The sequence below is a fragment of the Zea mays genome, chromosome 4, assembly GCF_902167145.1.
Source record: "Zea mays cultivar B73 chromosome 4, Zm-B73-REFERENCE-NAM-5.0, whole genome shotgun sequence".
NCBI lineage: Eukaryota > Viridiplantae > Streptophyta > Magnoliopsida > Poales > Poaceae > Zea > Zea mays.
In genome coordinates this window covers 248,711,934-248,724,705 of record NC_050099.1, presented here as the reverse complement: position 1 = coordinate 248,724,705, position 12,772 = coordinate 248,711,934, and positions in this window count along the sequence as shown.

The window sequence follows — 12,772 nt, the reverse complement described above, 5'->3', positions numbered from 1 at the left end:
TTTAGGAAATAGGTGTAAGCCTAATTCCCTTTCAATCTCCCCCTTTTTGGTGATTGATGCCAACACAAACCAAAGCAAATATAGAAGTCCATAATTGAACTAGCTTGCATAATGTAAGTGCAAAGGTTGCTTTGATTTGAGCCAATGTAAATACTTATAAGATATGCATGGATTGTTTCTTCAATTTTTGACATTTTGGACCTCGCTTACACCACATGTTTTGTTTTTGCAAATTCTTTTGTAAATCCTTTTCAAAGTTCTTTTGTAAATAGTCAAAGGTAAATGAATAAGATTTTGCGAAGCATTTTCAAGATTTGAAATTTTCTCCCCTTGTTTCAAATGCTTTTCCTTTGACTAAAACAAAACTCCCCCTAAATGAAATTCTCCTCTTAGTGTTCAAGAGGGTTTTGATGTATCAATTTTGAAATACTACTTTTCTCCCCCTTTTTAACACAATAAGATACCAATTTGAAATTTATCAATTGAGAATCATACCAATTGAAAAACTCTTTTAAAATTAGGTGGTGGTGCGGTCCTTTTGCTTTGGGCTAATACTTTCTCCCCCTTTGGCATGAATCGCCAAAAACGGAGTCATTAGAGCCCTAGAATTACTCTCTCCCCCTTTGGTCATAAATGAGTGAAGATTATACCAAAGACGGAGTGTTGCTCGGAGTGATGGCGAAGGATGAGTTACAGAGTGGAAGCCTTTGTCTTCGCCGAAGACTCCAATTCCCTTTCAATACACCTATGACTTGGTTTGAAATAGACTTGAAAACACATTTAGTCATAGCATATGTAAAGGGACATGATCAAAGGTATATTAATGAGCTATGTGTGCAAATCAACAAAAGAAGTTTCTAGAATCAAGAATATTTAGCTCATGCCTAAGTTTGTTAAAAGTTTGTTCATCAAGAGGCTTGGTAAAGATATCGGCTAATTGATCTTTAGTATTAATGTATGAAATCTCGATATCTCCCTTTTGTTGGTGATCCCTTAAAAAGAGATACCGAATGGCTATGTGTTTAGTACGGCTATGCTCGACGGGATTATCCGCCATTTTGATTGCACTCTCATTATCACATAGAAGAGGAACTTTGGTTAATTTGTAACCATAGTCCCTAAGGGTTTGCCTCATCCAAATTAGTTGCGCGCAACAATGGCCTACGGCAATGTACTCGGCTTTGGCGGTAGAAAGAGCTACAGAATTTTGCTTCTTTGAAACCCAAGACACCAAGGATCTTCCCAAGAACTGGCAAGTCCCCGATGTGCTCTTTCTATTGATTTTACACCCCGCCCAATCGGCATCCGAATAACCAATCAAATCAAAAGTGGATCCCCTAGGATACCAAAGCCCAAACTTAGGAGTATAAGCCAAATATCTCAAGATTCGTTTTACGGCCGTAAGGTGAGCTTCCTTAGGGCCGACTTGGAATCTTGCACGCATGCATACGGAAAGCATAATATCCGGTCGAGATGCACATAAATATAGTAAAGAGCCTATCATCGACCGGTATACCTTTTGATCCACGGATTTACCTCCTTCGTCGAGGTCGAGATGCCTGTTGGTTCCCATGGGTGTCTTGATGGGCTTGGCATCCTTCATCTCAAACTTGCTTAGAATATCTTGAGTATACTTTGTTTGGCTTAGGAAGGTGCCCTCTTGGAGTTGCTTTACTTGAAATCCTAAGAAATACTTCAACTCCCCCATCATAGACATCTCGAACTTTTGTGTCATGATCCTACTAAATTCTTCACATGTAGACTCGTTAGTAGACCCAAATATAATATCATCAACATAAATTTGGCATACAAACAAGTCACTTTCAAGAGTTTTAGTGAAGAGTGTAGGATCGGCCTTTCCGACTTTGAATCCATTAGTGATAAGAAAATCTCTAAGGCATTCATATCATGCTCTTGGGGCTTGCTTTAGCCCATAAAGCGCCTTAGAGAGTTTATAAACATGGTTAGGGTACTCACTATCTTCAAAGCCGGGAGGTTGCTCAACATAGACCTCTTCCTTGATTGGTCCATTGAGGAAGGCACTCTTCACGTCCATTTGATAAAGCTTGAAGCCATGGTAAGTAGCATAGGCCAATAATATACGAATTGACTCAAGCCTAGCTACGGGTGCATAGGTTTCACCAAAATCCAAACCTTCGACTTGGGAGTATCCCTTGGCCACAAGTCGGGCTTTGTTCCTTGTCACCACACCATGCTCGTCTGCTTGTTGCGGAACACCCATTTGGTTCCTACAACATTTTGGTTAGGACGTGGAACTAAATGCCATACCTCATTCCTAGTGAAGTTGTTGAGCTCCTCTTGCATCGCCACCACCCAATCTGAATCTTGTAGTGCTTCCTCTACCCTGTGTGGCTCAATAGAGGAAACAAAAGAGTAATGTTCACAAAAATGTGCAACACGAGATCTAGTAGTTACCCCCTTATGAATGTCGTCGAGGATGGTGTCGACTGGGTGATCTCGTTGGATTGCTTGGTGGACTCTTGGGTGTGGCGGCCTTTGTTCTTCATCCTCCTTGTCTTGATCATTTGCATCTCCCCCTTGATCATTGCCGTCATTTTGAGGTGGCTCATCTCTTTAATCTTCTCCTTCATCAACTTGAGCTTCATCCTCATTTTGAGTTGGTGGAGATGCTTGCGTGGAGGAGGATGGTTGATCTTGTGCATTTGGAGGCTCTTCGGATTCTTTAGGACACACATCCCCAATGGACATGTTCCTTAGCGCGATGCACGGAGCCTCTTCATCACCTATCTCATCAAGATCAACTTGCTCTACTTGAGAGCCGTTAGTCTCATCAAACACAACGTCACAAGAAACTTCAACTTGTCCGGTGGACTTGTTAAAGACTCTATATGCCCTTGTGTTTGAATCATATCCTAGTAAAAAGCCTTCTACAGTTTTAGGAGCAAATTTAGATTTTCTACCTCTTTTAACAAGTATAAAACATTTGCTACCAAAGACTCTAAAATATGAAATATTGGGCTTTTTACCGGTTAGGAGTTCATAAGATGTCTTCTTGAGGATTCGGTGTAGATACAACCGGTTGATGGCGTAGCAGGCGGTGTTGACTGCCTCGGCCCAAAACTGATCCGAAGTCTTGTACTCATCAAGCATGGTTCTTCCCATGTCCAATAGAGTTCTATTCTTCCTCTCTACTACACCATTTTGTTATGGCGTGTAGGGAGAGGAGAACTCATGCTTGATGCCCTCCTCCTCAAGGAAGCCTTCGATTTGTGAGTTCTTGAACTCTGTCCCGTTGTCGCTTCTAATTTTCTTGATCCTCAAGCCGAACTCATTTTGAGCCCGTCTCAAGAATCCCTTTAAGGTTTCTTGGGTATGAGATTTTTCCTGCAAAAAGAATACCCAAGTGAAGCGAGAATAATCATCCACAATAACTAGACAGTACTTACTCCCGCTGATGCTTATGTAAGCTATCGGGCCGAATAGGTCCATGTGTAGGAGTTCCAGTGGCCTGTCAGTCGTCATGATGTTCTTATGTGGATGGTGAGCACCAACTTGCTTCCCTGCCTAGCATGCGCTACAAATCCTGTCTTTCTCAAAATGAACATTTGTTAATCCTAAAATGTGCTCTCCCTTTAGAAGCTTGTGAAGATTCTTCATCCCAACATGGGCTAGTCGGCGGTGCCAGAGCCAACCCATGTTAGTCTTAGCAATTAAGCAAGTGTCGAGTTCAGCTCTATCAAAATCTACCAAGTATAGCTGACCTTCTAACACTCCCTTAAATGCTATTGAATCATCACTTCTTCTAAAGACAGTGACACCCACATCAGTAAATAGACAGTTGTAGCCCATTTTGCATAATTGAGATACAGAAAGCAAATTGTAATCTAAAGAATCTATAAGAAAAACATTAGAAATGGAATGGTCAGGTGATATAGCAATTTTACCCAGTCCTTGGTTTCCATCCTCGAATGTGATCGCTCTTTGGGGATCTTGGTTTTTCTCATAGGAGGAGAACATTTTCTTCTCCCCTGTCATGTGGTTTGTGCACCCGCTGTCGATGATCCAACTTGAGCCCCCGGATGCATAAACCTACAAAACATGTTTAGTTCTTGACTTTAGGTACCCAAATGGTTTTGGGTCCTTTGGCATTAGAAACAAGAACTTTGGGTACCCAAACACAAGTCTTTGATCCCTTGTGCTTGCCCCCAACATACTTGGCAACTACCTTGCCAGATTTGTTAGTTAAAACATAGGATGCATCAAAGGTTTTAAATGAAATGTCATGATCATTTGATGCATTAGGAGTTTTCTTCTTAGGCAACTTAGCACGAGTTGGTTGCCTTGAACTAGATGTCTCACCCTTATACATAAAAGCATGGTTAGGGCCAGAGTGAGACTTCCTAGAGTGAATTCTCCTAATTTTGCTCTCAGGATAACCGGCAGGGTACAAAATGTAACCCTCGTTATCCTGAGGCATGGGAGCCTTGCCCTTAACAAAATTAGACAACTTCTTAGGAGGGGCATTAAGCTTGACATTGTCTCCCTATTGGAAGCCAATGCCATCCTTAATGCCAGGGCGTCTCCCACTATAAAGCATACTTCGAGCAAATTTAAAATTTTTCATTTTCAAGTTCATGGTCGGCAATTTTAGCATCTAATTTGACTATATGATCATTTTGTTGTTTAATTAAAGCCATGTGATCATGTATAGCATTAATATCAACATCTCTACATCTAGTACAAATAGAAGTGTGCTCAACGGTAGATGTAGAGGGTTTGCAAGATTTCAATTCTACAACCTTAGCATGCAATATATCATTTTTAGTTCTAAGGTCCGAAATTGTAACATTGAAAACATCTAATTCTTTAGCCTTAGCAAGCAATTTTTCATTTTCAATCCTAATAAGGCTAGCAAGAGACATGTTTAATTCTTCAATCTTAGCAAGTAAATCATCATTATCATTTCTAAGATTGGGAATTGAAATATTACAAGCAATAGAATCAACCTTAGCTAACAAATTAGTATTCTCATTTCTAAGGTTGTCTATAGTCTCATGGCAAGTGCTTAGTTCACTAGATAATTTTCACATTTTTCAACTTCTAGAGAATAAGCATTTTTAACTTTAACATGCCTTTTGTTTTCCTTGATTAGGAAGTCCTCTTGGGAGTCCAAGAGATCATCCTTCTCATGGATGGCACTAATTAATTCATTTAACTTCTCCTTTTGTTGCATGTTTAAGTTGGCAAAAAGAGTGTGCAAGTTATCTTCCTCATCACTAGCATTTTCATCACTAGAAGACTCATATCTAGTGGAGGATTTAGATTTAACCTTCTTTTTGCCGTCCTTTGCCATGAGGCACTTGTGGCCGACGTTGGGGAAGAGAAGTCCCTTGGTGATGGCGATGTTGGCAGCGTCCTCGTTGTCGGTGGAGTCGCTAGAGCTTTCGTCGGAGTCCCACTCCCGACAAACATGGGCATCGCCGTCCTTCTTCTTGTAGTATCTCTTCTTCTCCTTTCTTCTCCCCTTCTTGTCGTCACCCCTGTCACTGTCACTAGATATAGGACATTTAGCTATAAAGTGACCGGGCTTACCACATTTGTAGCAAACCTTCTTGGAGCGGGGCTTGTAATCTTTCCCCCTCCTTTGTTTGAGGATTTGGCGGAAGCTCTTGATGACGAGCGCCATTTCCTCGTTGTCGAGCTTGGAGGCGTCGATGGGTGTTCTACTCGGTGTAGACTCCTCCTTCTTCTCCTCCGTCGCCTTGAATGCGACCGGTTGTGCTTCGGACGTGAAGGGGCCATCAAGCTCGTTGATCTTTCGTGAGCCCTTGATCATAAATTCAAAGCTCACAAAATTCCCGATTACTTCCTCGGGGGTCATTAGTGTATATCTTGGGTTGCCACGAATTAATTGTACTTGAGTGGGGTTAAGGAAAATAAGTGATCTTAGAATAACCTTAACCACCTCGTGGTCATCCCATTTCTTGCACCCGAGGTTGCGCACTTGATTCACCAAGGTTTTGAGCCGGTTGTACATGTCTTGTGGCTCCTCCCTTGGCGAAGACGGAAGCGACCGAGCTCCCCCTCGATTGTTTCCCGCTTGGTGATCTTGGTGAGTTCATCACCCTCGTGCGCGGTTTTGAGTACGTCCCAAACCTCCTTGTCGCTCTTTAGTCCTTGCACCTTGTTGTACTCCTCCCTACTTAGAGAGGCGATGAGTATTGTTGTGGCTTGGGAGTTGAAGTGCTCGATTTGGGCCACTTCATCAATATCATAATCTTCATCCCCTACGGATGGTACCTGCACACCAAACTCAACGACACCCCATATACTTTTGTGGAGTGAGGTTAGATGAAATCGCATTAAATCACTCCACCTAGCATAATCTTCACCATCAAAAGTTGGTGGTTTGCCTAACGAGACGGAAAGTAAAGGTGTATGCTTAGTAATGCGAGGGTAGCGTAGGGGGATCTTACTAAACTTCTTGTGCTCATGGCGCTTAGAAGTTATGGAGGGCGCGTCAGAGCCGGATGTGGAAGGTGATGAAGTGTCGGTCTCGTAGTAGACCACCTTCCTCATCTTCTTTTTCTTGTCGCCACTCCGATGCGACTTGTGGGAGGAGGCCTTCTTCTCCTTCCCTTTCTTTTTGTTGCGGGACTCTTCCGATGAAGCCTTCCCGTGGCTTGTAGTGGGCTTTTCGTCGGTCTCCATCTCCTTCTTGGCATGTTCTCCCGACATTACTTTGAGCGGTTAGGCTCTAATGAAGTACCGGGCTCTGATACCAATTGAAAGTCGCCTAGAGGGGGGTGAATAGGGCGAAACTGAAATTCTCAAAAATAATCACAACTACAAGCCGGGTTAGCGTTAGAAATATAATCAAGTCCGTGAGAGAGGGTGCAAAACAAATCGCAAGCGAATAAGGAGTGTGACACGTGGTTTTGTTTTACCGAGGTTCGGTTCTTGCAAACCTACTCCCCGTTGAGGTGGTCACAAAGACCGGGTCTCTTTCAACCCTTTCCCTCTCTCAAACGATACCTCGGACCGAGTGAGCTTTTCTTCTCAATCACTTGGAACACAAAGTTCCCACAAGGACCACCACAAGATTGGTGTCTCTTGCCTCAATTACAAGTGAGTTTGATCGCAATGAAGAATCAAAGAAATAAGAAAGCAATCCAAGCGCAAGAGCTCGAAAGAACACAAGCAAATCTCTCTCATTAATCACTAGGGCGTTGTATGGAGTTTGGAGAGGATTTGGTCACTTGGGTGTGTCTAGAATTGAATGCTAGAGCTCTTGTAAGTAGTTGAAGTAGGAAAACTTGGATGACTTGAATGTGGGGTGGTTGGGGGTATTTATAGCCCCAACCACCAAACTAGCCGTTTGGTGGGGCTGTCTGTCGCATGGTGCACCGGACAGTCCGGTGCACACCGGACATGTCCCGTGCGCCACCACGTCACCAAGGCCGTTGGGTTCCGACCGTTGGAGCTCTGTCTTCTGGGCCCGTCTGGATGTCCGGTGGCACACCGGACATGTACTGTGAGTGTCCGGTGTGCCAGCGCGCGCGTGCCTGACTTCTGCGCGCTTCTGGCGCGTATTAAATGCGCCTGCAGGTGACCGTTGGCGCGAAGTAGTCGTTGCTCCGCTGGCTCACCGGACAGTCCGGTGTACACCGGACAGTCCGGTGAATTATAGCGGAGCGATTTCCCGAAGCTGGCGAGTTCCTGAGGCGCTCTTCCTTGGAGCACCGGACACTGTCCGGTGTACACCGGACAGTCCGGTGAATTATAGCGGATCGCCTCTGGATTTTCCCGAAGGTGAAGAGTTCAGTGTGAAGTCCCCTGGTGCACCGGACACTGTCCGGTGGCACACCGGACAGTCCGGTGCGCCAGACTAGGGCACACTTCGGTTATCCCTTTGCTCTTTTGTTGAACCCCAAAACTTGGTCTTTTATTGGCTAAGTGTGAACCTTTGGCACCTGTATAACTTATACACTAGAGCAAACTAGTTAGTCCAATTATTTGTGTTGGGCAATTCAATCACCAAAATCATTTAGGAAATAGGTGTAAGCCTAATTCCCTTTCAATCACGATGGCACCCAGGAAGAGGAAACAGAGTGATGCCATGCTAGTCATCCCTCCGATTGATCCTGATAGCCAACTCCCTTTCTCTGGTAACCACAACTCTGTTGTTTCTGAAGCTGACCTCTTACATCTTGTTGAAATCAGTGTTCTGTCGCCTAAGGAATTATGTTCCTAGCGGATCTGGCGGGGAGTTACCGTCCCGACAAAGGATACCTACGAGGCAGTTATTTTTGTGCCTTTTCTCACCCAAGGACTAGCCTTACCAGTTTCTCCCTTCTTTCGTGGCCTTCTTGACTTTTACTCTCTAAATCTTATGCATCTAAATCCCAATTTTGTGCTTCAAGTCGCCGTGTTTGTCCACCTATGCAAAGCTTTCCTTGGAATTCTTCCACACTTTGGGCTTTGGAAGTACCTTTACCATTGTCGGTCCGGGATGGCCGGAGGGCAGCATCAGCTTGTTGGAGGTGCCGATTTGGAACTTCATCAAGGCAGAAAGACTGAATACCTTGATATTCCTTTGAAAGATAGTATTAAGGGCTGGCGCTTTGAATGGTTCACCACGGAGAATCATAACAAATCGCTTCACGCTCGCTCGGGGAGACAATCCGACGTCCGAACGCCTAGCTGGACAGAGGTCCCGACAGACTCGAAGTTTGCTAAGTCCAAGATCTTGCTTGTCGAGATATACGCGTTGAAGAACAGTGGCCTGACCGTTGAAGCTGTTGTTGTTGACTTTATTTTCAAGAACATCCAGCCTTTGAAAGATAGAGTTTGCCCCGCTTATCTGTACACCGGTGTTAATGACCCTTCTCGAATTATCGACAAGCAGATATCTGAGGAGGACGTGCTGAGTCTGGTTGACTCATTGCTGAGGGGCAAAGCTTCGAATGCTGGTGCTCCCACTTCGTATTCTGCTTGGAACCTTCCCCCTGTGGTAAGCGTTGTTGCATATGAGTTCTTTTATTTGTCATATGTAGTGTCCTTACTGTGTCGTTTTGTCGTTGCAGAGGTCTTTTCAGAGTTCATATCCAACCCACCTGTTCAAGACAATAGTCCAGACCATATAGCGCGACCTTCTTTGGAGGAGATTGAAGCCTTCATTACTGCATACCGGGGTCTCCCTGAAGAGGAAAAACAGACTCATCTCGAGATGCAAGCAATCGCTGACAAAGCAGAAGCAAACGTTGTTCATAGTATGCTGGCTGACGAGTCATCCGAATCTGTTCGCAATGAGTCGGCGAGTGTCGCAGCTGGGCGTGCATTTGGCGGGGAGGAGAGAGTTTGCAGCCCCGATGGTGTTCATCACAAGCGGACACACCGAGCAGGTTATCTGGCTGTGTCTCCTGAGACGAAGCGGACACACCGAGAAGGTTCTGAACTTAGCTCTTCTTCAGCTGCTTCTATGGATGTTCATGTTGTGTCATCACTGGTTCAGTCTGAGGAAGTTGTGGTGATGAGTCATGATCTTCCTACTGCTCTTGCTGGCTCGGCTACTTCAGAGGTCAGTAATCCGGGTGTTGAGGATCTGTTGCGTGTTGTTGGAGCCGAGATTCCACTAGGCGTCACCCTGAGCATAAGTTTCAATCCTTCTCTGGTGCTCAAACCTGCTATCGATATTGCCTCTACCAGTGTACCGCCGTTTGATGGTAACTCAACACCTCTGGCCTTGGGATTTCCTTTGTTCCTTTCTACCCTTCAGGTGAGTTGATCCTTACCATGCTTTATCTTCGTCGATAGATGATTCCCTTGCTAATTCTTATATTTGCAGAATGTCCTGAGCTCAGTGTCGACTCAATTGAGGGCGTGTGGTGCCCCTGTTCTCGATCAAGTTTTATCATTGTTGTAGTGGAACCCTATTCTCTTTCAGAAACAGATAGATGACCTGAAAGCTTTGAACGTCTGTTAGTGGGTTGATAACTCTCTTTGGTGTTTGTTACTTCTTCGTTTACTCCATGGATTATTTTCTCTTGCCCTCCTAGCGCTGATTCGACGGTGTTTTGATGCTGAGAAGAGGTGTGCTCAGAGTCAAGCTGATTTGAATCAGGTTTCTGAATTCTTGGATGGTGCTCGAGCCATGAATTCTTCCTTGAATGCCCTGCTTGATTCAGAAAAGAGAGCTCACGAGGTAACTTCTTTTGGTTGTTCATAGTACCTTATGTTATGCTTTTGCTTGGATGTTTAGTACTCTTCTTGTTTGTAGGAGGAGATGCGAAAACTTCTTGATTCCCGAGATAGTCTGGATAAACTGTACCACGATGCCAATGTCTCTCTCACTACTTTGGAGAGGAGTCACCATTTTACTATGTCGGAGTTTGACCGCCATAGAGATGAGTCGAAGGTTTCCCAGAACGAGGTGTCACAACTTAATAGGTTGCTGTCTTCAAGAGATTCTGTCATCACAGAGTTGTGTGCCTCGAAGAAGCTTGTTTCGCAGGAGTTGGAAATTGCTCGTTGTGATATCAAGGTCTTAGAGGGTGAATGTCGCCTAGAGGGGGTGGATAGGCGGAATCTGAAATTTACAAACTTAAGCACACACTACAAGCCGGGGTTAAATCCGAGTCTGAAAGAGAGGGAAAACAAATCAACCAAGAAATAAAGCGGATGGACACAGTGATTTGTTTTACCGAGGTTCGGTTCCAAAGAACCTAGTCCCCGTTGAGGTGGTTACAAAGACCGGGTCTCTTTCAACCCTTTCCCTCTCTTAAACAGTCACCTAGACCGAGTGACCTTTCTCCTTAATCAATGGGTCACTGAGACCCCGCAAGGACCACCACACACTTGATGTCTCTTGCTTTGATTACAAGTCACTTGAGAACAAGAACGGGGAAATAAGAAAGCACGATTGCAAAAGCCAAGCGTCAAGAGCGGCAAATAACACACATATCACTCTCTCTCTCAAGTCACTAATCACTAATGATCACTTGTCTCAATTGTGGAACTTGGAGAGATTTGAGGCTTTGATTGTGTCTTTGAATGGATTGCTAGCTCTTGTATTGAATGTGAAAGATTGGAGTGCTTGGTTGTAGTGAATGGAGATGGTTGGGGTTGTATTTATAGCCCCCAACCACTTCCTAGCCGTTGCTCCCTTTCTGCCGACCGCGGACGGTCCACGCCCCTGGTCCGGACGGTCCGCCCCTGCACATCAACGGCTAAAATCGCAACGGTCAGTAGTAACGGCTATATCAACGGCTATAAAGCATTTAATGTGTCGTCAGATGTCAGATAAAGCAGTCACGGACGGTCCGATCGTGCACCCCGGACGGTCCGCGAGGACACTAAAAATACATTTTACCGAACCCAGCACCTTCGGGTTTTTCTGGTTTTCACCGACCGGACGGTCCGCGCCTGAGGCCAGACGGTCCGCGCTTGGTCTCGGACGGTGCTCGCTTCTCCATCGGACAGTTCGCAGTGTTGACTTGAGTTTATGCAGTGTTCCTGTCCGAGGGTCACCTTGGTGCCGTGGACGGTCCGCCGCAAGGGCCCGGACGGTCCACGCGTAGGTGTTTTTCCAAAAAGCTTCTCCTGTCCGGAATAATCTACGGTTGTCAGTGTTTTGGGTCCGACCGCACACCCGGGGTTGCCCCTCAAGGTGCTTTTAGGAGTAGGACGGTGTCGACGACTGTAGCAAAATGGTTCGTGCCGATCGCACGAGGGACAATGGACAAGGTTTGCAGGTTCGGGCCGCTTAGAAGTGCGTAACACCCTACGTCCTGGTGAGTATATGAGCGTGGTTACAAGAGGATTCTCTGGATAGAGGGCGCAGAGAGTTTTTGTGGGTGGCTAAGTAGAATAGGGTCGATCGATCTGAAGGGGTGCCCCCTAGGCCTTATATATTCGACCGTGGGGCAGTACATATGATATGATAGCAACGAGTAGCTAAAAGATAGTGAACCTCTTGAGTTTATCCCTACGTAACCTTCGTCGACTTATCCTCGCATGGCTCTGTTGCATGAGGGCTTCAGCGCGGGAAAGTCGGGTCTCTGTTGTAATCCATTCGTTCGACGTTGTGGGCCGCCTGTGTTTGCACTAATCAGTCCCACGTCTTCTTTATTGGTTGTCTTTCCCTAGGCCCACGAAAGAATGTCCTTACGAATTATTGGGCCCTTGGGCTTTTCGTGAGGCCTTTTACTTCTTTAGTGGACCCAGGGGATATCTATCCCCCACAAGCCCCCGATCTTTGAGTTAATTTAGAGGTAATCAACTCAAAGATCCGAGGTCCAGAAAATGACTTCCTGCTGCCTCCTCTGGCTCTGATCACTCGTTCGACCAAAGTTTAGTTTTGTGCTTGTGCCTTAGAGGTCGGCATTTTGGATTATAAGATTCTGGACTTCCTTGGGTGCACCGAAGGTGCACCCAATGGGTGTAGCCCCCGACCTTTGAGTAGATTTTAGAAGATAATCTACTCGAAGGTCTTCTCCGAAGATTTTCTCCATTCGCGCTCCTGCATCTCAGTTGAGGATTGATCTTTCCAATCTTGGTCTATGCCTTAGAGGTCGGCACTATATTGATTTAGAATGATAATCCATGGGGTGCACCGAAGGTGCACCCAATGGGTGTAGCCCCCGACCTTCAAGTGGATTTTTGAGGATAATCCACTCGAAGGTCTTCCTTCTGTGTCCATTTGCTGAAAATTATCCTTTCTGCTTGTAAAAAATTGTCATGATGTCATCCGCGCTAGGTCATCAGTTTTATGCTTCAGAGGTCAGCATGT